At 47.9% G+C, this 14,543-nt stretch overlaps 1 protein-coding gene across 2 annotated transcripts in view; it reads left to right on the top strand.

Annotated features, from left to right (window-relative positions):
• NADK2 (NAD kinase 2, mitochondrial) overlaps nt 1-14,543 on the top strand; it is a 1,037,189-nt gene that overhangs the window by 857,118 nt on the left and 165,528 nt on the right. The gene's annotated exons all lie outside the window — the stretch shown is intronic.

Raw genomic sequence — 14,543 nt, 5'->3', positions numbered from 1 at the left:
ATTATTTACCAAATACTTCTCTCCTGATCAAAATCAAAGCAAATTCTTGAGAGAAGTTAATGTATGCTAATCTAGTCCAACTATAAACCTTGAAAAATGTTACTTAGATTGGTAACTGTAGTACAGTAATGTTGCTATGGCTAGACTGTGGGTGTTTCAAACAATAAGATTGCCCCCTTTCCATAAAATGCTTTAGTGGTGCCCCTCTTCTAATTAGGAGAGGCACAAACTTCTTCCTTCCTTGTCCTTGCTGTGAACGTCAAACAATTGAGGTCAAGGGAACTGTTCGAGGAACTTGTCACACTTAAGTAGAGTCTATATATTCAAACAACTTCAGCGAAACATACACTTATATGTATTTTATATATGCATAAAAAGATAAAGCAGAACTAATCAGACAAAAACAATGTGTAGTACAACAACACTTATTCGCAGTGGTGCGTACATGGAATATAAACAAAATATCACATTCATCTTCTAATGCTTGAGGGCCTAGTCTGAAAGAAAAAATATGTACAGCCCTAATTATTTACAATGACGTATTTACAGTGACATATACAAAAGTGGAAAAATAAAATAAAGTAAAATAAAAAATCAACATTCTTTTTGTGGAGAGATCGTCTAGATCATCTCAGGTGTGAAAAATGTGTGACAAACGAAAACCAAACCAATTCTTTGTTGTTTTCACAAATGCTGCCTGAGTTGCATATATTCCCACGGTCACTGTCCTCCTAATTTACATGATCTTTAGGTCTGGTTCTTGGACTTGCAAGATATCTTTATCTTTTAGACTGTGGGTGCTATCCTGCTTCTCCAAGACTAATGCTTTCTCTGATTGTAAACACGCACTGACCTGTACGTATTTATGCTGTATTTGTGATGACGCGCTAAAGAATATTTGTTGAACATCAATGGAGTGAGCGGGACACTACAGACCTTTAGTTGGTGGGCTGGAAAGCTTGTTTATTGGATTCTTTGTTTATGGAACTCAATCCCAAGTCCCACCTGCTTACAAAGAACGGTCATGAGATGAAAAAGTCTAGCATCAAAAAATACTTGTTCATCTGGGATTGGTTGCTGCTACCTGTGCGCCTATCAAAGTTTGAGTGACCAACGGTATTCGGTAAGGTGAGAAGATGGCCGAAACATATCCAAGCGCTGAAAGGTTCACAAAAGCAGATTTGACTCAAGTTTTTGACAACTTCAAGGTGGGAACATCTGTCTAATGAAGCATGGCCTCTGTGTAGCTCTTGAATGTCAGAGCTGAAATTTTAAATGTGGGGGAAAGGCTTGATGCACCAGAAACATGAATAGCAATGTCAACAATGCCAATTTGCCTAGAAGTTCAAACTTTTCAGCAATAACACTATAGCAGCAGATGCAAAGCTGCTAAAATTTGTGCCTGTGAGCCGAGGACGCGGACGGATGCCTCTTTGGTAAGCTCTCCGATTCCTCTCCGCCTCGAAGCCCAAATCCCCCTTCAGAAACGCCTAAAGACCCAAAGAAAATGACCCATACACATGAGTGCCTGGGGCATTGACAGGGAGAAGATGTAATGGCGAAGTGCATTTTTGGTGAACTTTGAAGCAGTTTCGTAGTGCGGACCTGTCCTCCCATCTTGGCGAGAGGACCGGTGGTGGCCGTGACTCAACGTATGGCAGAAGATTTCAGAGAGGCGAACCTGTGGTATTGAAAACAGACATGCGGCTAGTGAGCGTGTCCCAAGTGGCACCCACCTATTAAATTAATGAGACTGCAATTGCGATTCAAATCGCATGAAGGAACCGCCCATAGGAGCCCCGGATTAAAGGAAACTGGCGGTGGACCGTGGCCCCTCAATACCCCGTCAGACCCCAGGGTATGACTCTAGAGCCTTTGATAGCTTAGATTGGAGCTTTCGAGGGGATTGGGTCCTCCGACGTATTCCATAACTATGACAGTAATCACCACAGCTGTGCTGCTTTGGAAACTTTTTGGCGCCTGCGTCGATGAGGTCGATACGCCGTCCTCGAGGGCCTCCATCGAGCCAACATCACTAGATGTTAGAAGTAGGACGTTATTTCGGTGAACGTGTTCGCTTCGGAGATCTCGGCGCGCCTCGATTCTACTGAATCCTGTTCTTTCGGTTCTTCGAACCTGTTAATTCCTTGTGAATATTGTATGTCGTCTCCGGCTTCTTCCAACCCGCAGTCCGGTTTTAAGAAGTGTCGAGTGTGCGGGTCCAAGATGTCGCTGACGGACACGCACACGCTTGCCTCTGGTGCTTCGGGGAGGACCACAATACAGGTAACAGTGTCGACTGCCAGTCCCTCACATCGAAGGCCTTGCAGGAGCGTAAGAAGAAGCTGTCGGTCAGTAAGGTGGCCAAGCCCCAGAAGTCGCGTTCCACTGGTCTTTCGACGGATGATTCGAGGGGCGGCTCTCCACATCGTCGTGAGTCCAGCAGTTCTCGGTCTGGGAGTCTGCCCCGCCATTCCTCTGCCTCTTCGAGGCACTCCAGGAAGCGGTGTCACAGGTCGCCGTCCTCGTCCGAGGGTTGCTTGTCCCAACGAGCATTCCACTCCTGAGGAATGGGATTCCTTCCGAAAGGAGATGTTGGCGATTTTCCAATCGCAGGGCTCTCATCCATACGCCGTCGGGCTCGAGCGGTCATCGCGACCACCGGGCGCCTTCGAGGTCCCGGTCGGACAAGGATGGTCGCTTTAGACATGCCCATTCCAGGTCCCAGTCCTCCATGCCCTCGAGGCCGCGAGAACCTGTGATGTCTTCGAAGAAGACATCGACGCCTGTGGCACCGAGGTCGTCGACGGACTCTCTCGAGGCTCCGCCTTTGAGGAAGTCGTCGATGCCATCGACAGCCTGGGCGCTGAGAGACACGCTCGGGGCTCTGCCCTCGAGGCCTGTGTTGATGCCATCGAAGCTGTTGGCGCTGCGCTCGATGTCGATGCGGGTTCCATCGACTCCCTCAACGCCTTTCGAGGCGGCTTTGTCGGAGGTACCCTGTGGCATGGTGGAACACCCCAGAAAGGCTCTGGCCAAGGCAAAACATGTCTTTTTGTTCCTTTTTCTGTACCCTCCTTCCGGCCTTTAGATTATATTTCTGAGGTAGATTAGGGTTCTGAGGAAGGTGAGGTTCCTGCTGAAGTTCCTGATGGCCTCTTTTCTGGTCATAGCCAACTTGAGGACCTGCATCAGTCGTTGCACGATGCCAGTGGGCTGGACACCTCTCAGAAGGTGGAGTTTGGTAGGCCTGAGCCTGGCATGCATGCCGAGTCCTCATACCGGCGCCTGATGTCAAGGGTCACAGATTACCTGGGGTGGTCTGCTCCCCCTGGGGATTTTCAGCAGGATGACCTGACTGATATCCTCGACCAAGGTCCTCCAACTGACCCGGTACTGCCATTCCATATGGCCTTGCAGAGAAGGGTGGCTGCGGCTTGGACTTCTCCGGAGAGTCTCCCGGCAGTGAGCAAGTCCTTGCCGAAGAAATATCGCCCAGCCAGTGGCGACCCCCTGCTACTTGACCACACACCCCACTCCGGAGAATTTGGCGGTGCAGGCGGCTACAGTCTCCGCAAAGCAGGCGTCGTACCCTACCATCCCTCCTGATAGGGACGACAAATGTTTTGACGGCTGGGCAAAGGTGTTTTCTTCAGGGAGTATGGTGCATCAGGCAGCCAACTCCGTATGTGCCTTGTCTCGTTTCACGCACACTCTGTGGAACTATCTCCTTAGCGGCTGATCATATTCCCGAAGGGGAGGAACGGGATGGTTTTCTTGATATCTGGCAGTATGGCAAGGATGCCATGTGTGAGTCCATTCAGTCGGGTCTGGACATGGTTGATTGCGTCAGCCGGTCCATGGCGGCGAGCACCGTAATATTCAGGTTTGCGTTGTTGCTGAAGTCGGGGGTTTGCTCCTGATGTGCAAGCTTGGCTCCTCAACATGCCCTTTGATGGTGAACATCTTTTTGGCAGCAAGGCTGACAAGAGCCTTGAGAGGTTGCAGACCTCCAAAAGTGCAGCAAAGTCGTTGGGCGCCGCAGTTCGCCAACCACCTCCTTTTCGTCCTAGGGGATAGCAATGGAGGGCAGGTTCCTTTCGGTATTACTCATCCTTTAGTAAATCGAGAGGAGCTGCTAGTCAAAGGGGCCACCATAGGAGTGCCAGAGGTGGAAAACGGGGTACTCGAGGTGCCAAGGCCGCTCGAGCAGTTGCCTCTTCGCCCTCAGGCACTGCCGCTTCAGCTCAGTCATGAGGCCATGTCCCATGGTTTGCCGGTTGGGGGAAGGCTGGCGCAGCATCTTGTAGAGTGGCATGCCATAACTTCAGATGTGTGGGTTCTGGAGATCATAGCCCACGGCTACGGTCTTCCTTTCCGGCAAAGGGCTCACAACCATCCACCAGGGAATCTCTCTTTGAAGAGTCCGGATCCGCTCCTTGCGCAGGAAATTCAATCCCTGCTGGAGAAAGGCGGCATAGAACTGGTGCCTGTAGCGGAGAGGAACAAGGGATGGTATTCCCCATATTTTTTGATTTCAAAGAAAGACGGGGGATTGGGACCCATCATGGACTTGCGCGGTTTGAACAAACTCCTCAGGAAGGACCAGTTCAAGATGGTTACTCTTTCTAAAGTCCTCCAGGCCCTTCAACTTCAGGGCTGGTTGGTGTCTCTCGACCTCAAGGACGCTTATTTTCATGTGCCGATCCATCCAAAGCACAAGAAGTACCCGAGGTTTGCGGTTGGCGACTCGCACTTTCAGTTTCGGGTCCTGACGTTCGGATTGACCTCTGTCCCGAGGGTCTTCACCAAGCTCATGGTGGTGGTGGTAGCATATCTCAGGAAAGGGGGGGATTCACGTCTACCACTACCTGGATGATTGGTTGATCAGGGCGCGCTCTCTCGAGCAAGTCCTGGATCATCTGTCCGTCACCTGCCACTCCCTTCACAAGCTGGGCTTCTCCCTCAACTAACACTGGCAGGCACTTTGAATGCCAAGCTTGATGGTAACGCTTAATTAGAGCGAGCGCAAACAGTACCCATGAGGAGGTGTTTTGGGCGGGCAGAGGCAGGAATGGGTGGGAATGGCCCTAGGGATTAGCATGGCCATGGGCAGGCAAAAAGTGTGTGTGTGTGTGGGTGGGGGGGGGGGGTTGGCACATAACCAAACACATACAGACTCAGGCCCTCCTCATGTCATTGTTCTATGTCCTGCCTCATATTCTATTCCACCCTAGCTGTACTTCAGTGCAATAGTTTCGGCTCATGGGTGTTTCTAGCTAAAAACTAAACAAAAAACTATGCAATCTCATTAACGAGCTGTTCTTGCAGACGAGATGGATGAACTTGGGGCACAATGGAATCCTAGGCCAACGGCGAAAAGAAAGTAGGCGAATTCCGAGACAAAATGCAGGAACGCAGTTAAGAACCAAGCAACACGGCCAGCTCCAGAAAATGAAGAGGCTATATTTACAGAACTCGTGCTCCGCCCCGATTGTTCGCCCTCAAATGTCCCCCCCTGCACAGTCCTTACATCCCCCACACCAAATGACCTAGAAAGGCAGAGAAGGGCCTGGTCGTGTGTGGGGGTGCGGTGGGGGGGTCATTAACTGTGGGCGTGGCCCTGTGCCATCACCTTATGCCTGTGGCCGGTATATTAGATACACAGCTCCAATGGGCAAAGCAAAAGCAAGCCATCATTCTTGGCAGCCTCCTGCAAACCTTTTTTCAAGCTTGTGAAATATTTTTTAGTTTGGTTGTAACGATGGATTTGTCTTCGTAGTTTCATGCCCTCACAAGTTCAACCAGGGTATACTTTAATGTTATGTTACCAGATTTTATAAAGCGCACTCGCTCAGAGGCATCATGGCGCTGAGAGAGAAGGGATCAGAGGCAGAGAAAAATCAGAACAGATATGTTTTTACCTTCTTTTTAAACTCCAAATAGTTGGAAGTTTTTTTGATAGCAAGCGGGAGGCCATTCCACAGGACAGAAGCAGCAATGGAGAACGCCCGACCACCCACCCGGCCACGAGAGTACTTGGGCACAATGAGCTGCTCCATTGTGGCCGAGCGAAGACTCCGGGTGGGGAAATAACAGGAGAATTTGGCTTGGAGATATTCCGCTCCTTGACCATGAAGGGCCCGGTCAACAATGCACAGGGCTTTAAATTCCACCCGCTGAGCCACTGGGAGCCAATGGAGTGACCGCAGAACAGGAGACATGAGAGCCATACGGAGTGTCACTGGCCACCCGTGCAGCCAGATATTGAAGCTGTTTTAGGCGTTTAATCAAGTTCTTAGGTTGGGCAAGATATAGGGAATTGCCGTAGTCTATGCGTGAGAGTACTAGAGCTGCAACCACTAGGGGTACGCAGAGAACTCTGAATCAAGGGCAGTACCTTCCTCAGCATTTTCAACTGGAAATGACCAACCTGGCAAACAGCCGCGTCTTGTTGGTCCATGGACAGTGAGGCCGTCAGCACGACGCCCACGTTTTTTTACCTTTTTTACCGGGGACGGCAGAGGTCCCAAGGAAGAAGGCCAGAAGGAGAACACCCAAAGAGTGGGATCGGGAGAGTAGCCCACCACCATCACCTCAGTCTTATCGCCGTTCAGCTTGAGCCAGTTGTGGTTCATCCAATCTCCCACTGCAGCCAGGCACCCCCGCAGGCACGACGCCACTTCAGTCCGATCCAGGTCTAAACGGATCAGTATCGGAGTGTCGGCGTACGAGTAGCACCTAACGCAGAAGGAGCGGATGAGAAACACACGGGCCCAGATATAGATATTAAACAGAATCGGTGATAGGGATGAACCCTGAGGTGACAGGGAGTGGACAAAAAGGGAGGCATAGAGAGGGTCTGTGTCCGGTCCGCAACGAACAACTGAAACCAAGCTAGCACCTGCCAGAGATTCCAAATTGGCCAAGGCTTGACAGCAGGATGGAGTGGTCGACCGTATCAAACGCCGCTGAAAGATCCAGCAGAATCAGGGCTCCCACTCCTCCAGTATCCACCTGCCTGGTCATGTCGTCCAAAACGGCAACCAGTACTCTCTCTCTGTGCCTCGACCGGGACGAAATCCAGATTGAACAGGGTCTAAAAGACTAGTAGATTCAAGAAAAGTAGATAGTGGAGGAGACACCAGTGATTCTAGGAGTTTAGCCAAGAAAGGAAGAAGAGAAATACGGCAGACATTTGACGGAACAGCAGGGTCCAAGGTAGACTTCTTTAGAAGAGGGATCACCCTGGCTGACTTCTATTCACACGGAATCGAGCCTGTCTGAAGGGAGTTGTTAATAGCTCTCGTAATCTCAAAGGAGAGGGTAGGAGGGTTAATCTCCTTCATGACCCGCAGGGGGATGGCATCTGAAGGGGAGCATTATTTAATTTTCTCAATAGCTGACAGCACCTTTTCCTCCGAGAAGACTGGAAAGCTTGCCCAGGTATTGGCTGTACTGGAATCAGCCTTATCTGGGGGAGAAGGAAGGTAGTCTGACAGCGTACTGGTAGTGGTGGCCAAGGGTTCTTAGCCTAATATTGTCAATGTTAGTGATAAAGAAGTGGGACAGAGTATCACAGAGATCTTGAGTGGGTGTGACAGTGCGAGTGAGTCTTTCCACCGAAGCCAGGGCCTTAACTGCAGAGAAAATAGCCCTAGGTTGGGATAGAGAAGACTCAATGTTAGTAGTAAAGTAGAGCCTTTTTGCGGCTTTAATTTTAGCCGAATAAGCGGCCATACAGATTTTATACTGTATTTTACAGATGGAATCGTAGGCTCTACGCCATTTATGTTCAGCCTGGCGGAGTATAAAATGTTCCTTTTTGAGGAGGTCAGTAAACCACGGCTCTGGAGGAATCTGCGTGGTTGAATCCGACGAAGGGGGGCGGCATTGTTGGCTACCTCCAGGAATGTTTCTAACAATGAAGATAGTGACACAGCAGACTCCTTTCCACATTTGGCTTTGATTGCGGTCGCCATATTAAGTGTATTCACTGTGCACGAAGAGCAGTTACTTAGTGGTGATGTAGGACCACTGTATATGGAGAGAGACCTTTTTTTTTTTATTTGGGTCCTGGCACATGCTAATGTACACGGGTTTATACGACTTTGTGTCATGCAACAGCACTGTTCAGGGATTGGAGGCTGAATCTGGCAAGTGATTTCAATATCTGGATATTGATTTACAAGGTAGTCCCTGGGGATAGGATTCGTTTAACTAGACATATGAAGCTGCAAGTGTCATAATGAAGCCATACATATTGGCTTGGTCGGGGTTTACTTTTTTTACATTCATGCAACTAAATGTCAGTGTAATATTCTATAGTCCCTAACTTTTCCTTTTGTTTGTATTGCTTTCATTGTTCCAAATTATATATGCATTTTTTTAAACTTGGTGCAACCCTTTTCTGTAAAACCACAATATGTGCAATTACTATTTGGAAATGAAAGCAAAACATTTTCAGTAACATATATATTTTGTTTTAAATGTTTGCATTTTATGTCTGATTACATATCCTTGAAATCTGCTAAATACTTCCCATATGCCCTGACAGACGCAACATCAATTTAGAAGGATTTATGATCCCTTGGAGGGATAAAAGCCCCGCCCTCTCCTGCCTCCTTTTTCTGTCACTAGTTGAGACTCCACAAGATGGCTAGCTCTGGGGTGTCAATAGCATAGAACAAAAACAATAAGTAAGGGGTAGCTGGTGAAGTTGCAGACTAGCCTGCCCCAAATATGTTTATTTCCTTAAGATGAGTCGTGCTATTGCTGGTGACCGTTTAATTACTTTTACAGCCACACTGTTGCAGGCTGTGCATGTCTGGGATTTATAAAACGCAAACCTTGCTCTGAATCAGTGGTACGCTGTACAAAGGGGACGCTTGACTTCCAGGCGTAGATGAGAGGTGACAGTGCTCAAGTCGATTGATGTCGATGCAATTGATCTTTAGGTAAAGCTCTGCATCACCTGCATATTGGTATATCTTGATGTTGGTTTTGGTGAGTTCTCTCAAAGATTCTATGTATAACTTCTCAAGTTAGTAGACCGGATGGATCCTTGTGGAAGTTTGCAGGTTATTGGGCAATGTTGGGAACTTTTTGGGCCTATCTGGGCAAGTTGGACTCCATTGGGGAGGTATGAGGCAAACCACTGGGACTAGACTTACTAGACTAGTAAGCAGGGGTTCCCTTTGTCTGGGATGAGTAAAGCATCATTGAGAAATAGATTTGATAGTATAATTATGATTAATGCCTATATGCCATCCCCCATTGGGCTGCTGAGGGACGTTGACCTGTTGTGGATTTCATATGGAAAGAGTTACTGTGGTGTAGTGCGAGACCAATGAGCACTGTGCTGTTACAGACCTCTTACTGACAAGTAAAAGGTCCAGGACGATTGTTGGTGCCAAAGGTAATCTCTTGCAGTCCCGCTGGCTTCGCATTTCTTCCCCGGCAGAATGACTGTCACCTGCTGTACAGCAAATGGCCCCTAATCAAAGAGTCTTGTTGCCGGCAGAGATTTTTCTGTAAAGGCAGTAGCCATGAGGAAGCATGTCGCTCCAGAATACAAAATCGTCCAGGCCTTCATTGCATAAAAAGTCTAAACAGACATAATCCTAATAAATTGAGACCCTCTGTCACCCAAAAGGATGGCAAAAGCAGAGCTATTCAAGCTGGTCCACGCATCAGTAGCAGAGGCCATTCAAGGTGGCAAATCTCTCAGGCAGCCTAAGAACAAGGGTGGATATCCTAACAGAGGGTGATTTCCTGATCCTTGAGGGTGCTGAGGTTGATGAGAAAGCAGTGTTTGGCTGGAAAGAATATAAGGATGAAAGGCCTCAAGCTTGTTCTTGATCTCATGCAGCAGAAACTGGAGGTTCCTGCTGCCCCTCCTCCACTGGAGAAGAAACTTCTTGCAGTTCACTAAACTTCCTCATTCTCCTTTCCTTTCCACAAGTACATGGAAATGGTTCTTATGAAGAAATGGAAACACAGAAAGACATCCTTCCCGACATACCTGTTACACCTACGAAGAGTGGACACACATTGCGTCACTTCTGGAAATAATGGTAGAGTACATTACAGACTTAAGTTATGTTGTAATGAGGGGAGCAGCAGCAGTCTGCAACTCATCCATGTCGACCAGGAAGCATCTATGCTTCAGAAACCGGGCAGCACATGCCTTGTGCATAAATACTGACAATTCTCTTTCCTCTGTCCCAATCTCCTCAAGGCCAAATTGGACACATTTTTGAAATAGGTTTTTAATGATCTGGAGTACATCCTGTTCTAAAGGGGCAAACACCGGCAATTCACAATCAAATCATCGCTGAGAGCGAGAGTTTAGTTGCAACGTTCATGATGCTCCTTTAGGAGGAATGGCAGGCCATTATCAACACCCATAAGATACTATGCAGTCCCAACCCCTCTCTCCAACCTCTGCAAACCTTGCCCTCCTAAGACATGACTATCTGCAAGTTTTGGACATTCCCATTGTAGGGCAGGAAGGGCCCCTTCAGTTTTCCAGTGGCTGGCTGGATGTCCTAAAAATGAAGCTTCCAGAAGTTATCCAGAAGGGGATGTACATTAGAAATCCGTAAAATACACAAAAAGTGCTTTGAAATTATCACATGGTTCCAAAGAACCAGTCTTAAGGCAGTACAGGAATAGAATTCTGCCAGTAGAACAACACCATTGTGACAGTCCAGGAAGAGGCAGTATGGGGACAGAGTTTTGATTGCTTCCGTTTCTTGTTGAAAAACCCATCCGGAGAGTACGGGACTGTGTTGGACTTAAAAAGGCTGAACAAGTTTGTCAGTTTCTGCCCTTTCCAATTGAACTCTACAGCAGGTGATAGCTTTTCTTGCCCGGGGACTGGCTGACACACTGATTAAAAGAGACACATTTCAGCATCCAAATAAGACCATCACATCAGAGGTTTATGCTGTTAATAATGGCAGGTCTGGTGTACCAATTTCAATCATTCCCCTTCAGATTGGAATCAGCACGCAGAGTTTTCACCAAGGTCATGGCCCAAGTTGTAGGCTTGCTACATGCAGAAGGCATCTCTATCTTTCCCTATCCGGACGACTGGCTGGTCATGGTGAGATTGAGAGAAGAATGTTTTGTGCCACAACCACAGGGTTTATACAGTCGTCAGGGTATCAGGTTTCCTGATTAACTGGAAGAAATCCTCAATAAACATCTGAGGGAGATTATGCAGAACACTGCGGGCTCGGCGCTTACATAGTGGTGCCTATTGGGAGACATGGCATAATGTAACACAACTGTGCCTTGGGCACACTTCCACATGAGGCCCAAACTTGAGCATTGCTGGAGTCTTTAAGATTCATCCTCTAAGGAATATGAAGTGCCAATCTCAGTCGCACCTGGGATTAGATGGAGCATTGTATGGTGGTTAGACTAGAACGATCTATTGGTGAGGGGTCCTTCGCCTGGAATACCTGATTCTCCTAACAGATGCCAGCAGATATGATTTGGGTGCAGCATTGTGGGATCTGACAACACAAGAGCTGTAGTTATGAACAGTCCTAGAGCTTATCTAACTGGAGGCTATAGCCCTAGCGTTGGCCAGTTTTCAGTACTACATGGAACTAATGCAGATCCTTGTGAGAGCAGACAACCAGGTGGCAAAAGCCTATTAACAGGCTGTGGGCACCATATTTCAGGATGTACTCCTCAACATTTTGGCGGTCTCAAAATATCCCTAGCAGAGGAACAGCATCCTGCTTGCTGGGGAACATGAATCTGAAAACGGAGCAGCTGAGCAGGGTATTCACTTCCTCTGTGGACTTCTGTCTCAGCACAACATTTGTCTCTGCCCAAGGATATCCCTGATGATGGCAAATCAGTGGGGTCTTTCAGCAATGGATCTGTTCGCTTCATAATAGAACTTCTTAGTCCACTAGTGTGCAGCTCTTCAGCCGGGTCCACGTTTTCGGATAGTGGATGACTTCAACCGTCTGGCCCAAGGAAATCATGTGTTTTCTTTATGATTCCTATCCTTCAGAATGCTTTGTAAGGCCTTCAGGGAATCAGTCAGGCGAGTATTAATCACTCCTTAATGGACCTGTATGACTTGGGTTTCCACTTCTCCAACCCATGCCCACACCAGATCCATTCATCCTATCCTCGTTCTCCTCCTTTCACTGGTAACCATGCAGAGATTGGGTTGACTGCCTAGAAATTGAATTAGCAAGTCTTCCCAAGTTGGGTGTCTTGCAAGAAGCAGCTAAGGGAATCCAATAGTCGTCCTTCAGCTGATACAGAGCAAGGAGCCTAGTCCCCACAGAGAGCAGTGCATGGAGAATCCTTTATTTCCTTAGAGAAGGATTTGCTTTGAGTTTCCCCACTTCTGTGTTCCATCTGTCTCCAGCAGTAATCCTTCATTGCCAACGGATTGAGTGGCTGTAGTGTCATAATATACAGAACATGTATCTGTCTTCCTACATGCAGGCTCACTAAGAGTGGATGTGCTTTCTTATTTGTTGATACTGAACCATGAATAAAGCTAGATGGAAGCTGACAAATTAATTGTGGGGATGTTAAGTTACTGAGAAATTATGTTTTCAAAGCTTTTTGCATATTCGGTTACCTACACAAAGGCAGGCCTTTGTCAAAAAAGCTGTTGATAGTAGAACTATTCATATAACAAATCATAAAGGTCAGCAGATTGAACATTGCATAAATGGGTGCCCATATTTATTTCAAGTTTTAAATCCAGCACACGCCATAAGGTGTTTTCTTCATTATATGTTAATGTTAAAGGACATTTGTACCGCTCACTATCACCACCGGAGTGGTCCCTTGGCGCTCTGGCGGCTCTGAAAGAGGAAGGGAGATTGAGTTAGTGGGAGGAAGCAGGAAAGGTGCAAGAGAGCAGTGATGTGCTGTTGGCGGCCTCAGCCCGGTGGGTCCGTTGGCTGGGCCTGGGGTGTTTGCGGCCGGTAGTCGTTGTGTACTGTTGTGCCAGGCTATGTGTGTTTTTGTTTTGTTGCAATGTAGTGAAGTTTGTGCGGTTTGTTGTGCTGTAGGTTTTGGTTGTTTGGTTTGGAGTTTGAGAGGTGTATGCAGAAAGGGAAATTGTTTGTAGGGTTGGTTAATTTGCGTCTCTATCCTGAATTGAAGCGCTCGACTTGCATAGTCTCCCCTGTTGCGGCTCTGTCATGATCTGGGTCTGACTGGCATACAGGTTCCTTACTCCTCTAGCCTTGCCTCTAACATGCTCTCTCATAGCTTCCCTTAACCTCCATTCATACTCCTGTGGCCAGTGCACCTGCCAATGACAACCTCTCAGGTTGTGGGGTGATTGCCAATATCTCGATAATTCCACACAAATGTGGTACCTGGCGGTACTTAGATTGAGGGGCGGGCGAAGTGTTGGTGGGATTGTCTGGGTTAGTTGACTCAGTCTCCGTGCGTGCTGCCGGTATTCCTGTCTATCCGGTGTCTCCCGTACATCTGCCGTGGGCTTTACTCTCCCGGGTTAGGGATGTCCGTGTCTTTTCGGTTTAGTTATCCTTTTTTCCAGTTTTGATTTCCAGGTTTAGTCTGTGGTGTTGTAGAGCCAGGTTTTTAGTGATTTCCTGAATTTTAGGTGATCTTGAGCATTTCGGATTTCCTTTGGGATGTTCCAGGTTTTTGCGGCTAAGTGGTAGAAGGAGGTGCCTCCAAGGTTTTTCTTAAGGTATGGTTTGAGTTCCAGGCGGATTTCGTTGCTCGATCGGAGGGGTCTCGTTGGTTTGTAGACTGTTATTTTCTTTTGTAGGAATTCTGCTCCTTGTCCGCTGATTGCCCTGTGCATTATGCACATTGTTTTGAAGGTGATGCGATGTTTTACTGGGAGCCAATGTAGTGCTTTTAGGGCCGGAGTGATGTGTTCTCTTCTGGATAGTTTGAGGAGTAGTCTTGCTGCTGCATTTTGGATCCGTTGCAGTTTCTTCAGGAGGTATTCTGGTATTCCGAGGTAGAGGCTGTTTGTATAGTCTATTTTAGACATGATTAGGGCGACAATAGTGAGTGTTTTGTGCGCGAAGGAGAGGAAAGGTAGAATTCTTCTTGCCGCCCGGAGGAGGAAAAAGCATTTCGAGGGGATTGGGTCCTCTGACGTATTCCATATCTGACATGTAATCACCACAGCTGTGCTGCTTCGGAAACTTTTCCGGCGTCTGCGTCCTGCGTCGATGCGCCGACGTCGAGGACCTCCTCCGACGTCTGACGTCATCCGATGTGATAAGTAGGACGCACGACGCCCGTAGCCTCAGTTCCGTTTTTTCCGCGAACGTGTTGCTTCGTGTTTCTTGGTTCTAAGCCTCGACTCTTTGGAGTTCTGTTCTTTTTGGTTCTTCGAACCTGTTTGTTTGTGAATTTCCTTCGGCGATGTCTTCCACTTCGTCTTCAACCCCGCGTCCGGGCTTTAAGAAGTGCGGGGAGTGTGGGTCCAAGATGTCGGTGACTGACTCGCACGACGCCTGCCTCTGGTGCCTCGGGGAGGCCCACGACACGGATGTCTGTAT

This window comes from Ambystoma mexicanum, chromosome 6p, assembly GCF_040938575.1.
Source record: "Ambystoma mexicanum isolate Mex_15411 chromosome 6p, UKY_AmexF1_1, whole genome shotgun sequence".
Classification (NCBI taxonomy): domain Eukaryota; kingdom Metazoa; phylum Chordata; class Amphibia; order Caudata; family Ambystomatidae; genus Ambystoma; species Ambystoma mexicanum.
The sequence above is the reverse complement of the archived record's forward strand: the minus strand, read 5'-3'. Positions and strand labels throughout refer to the sequence as shown.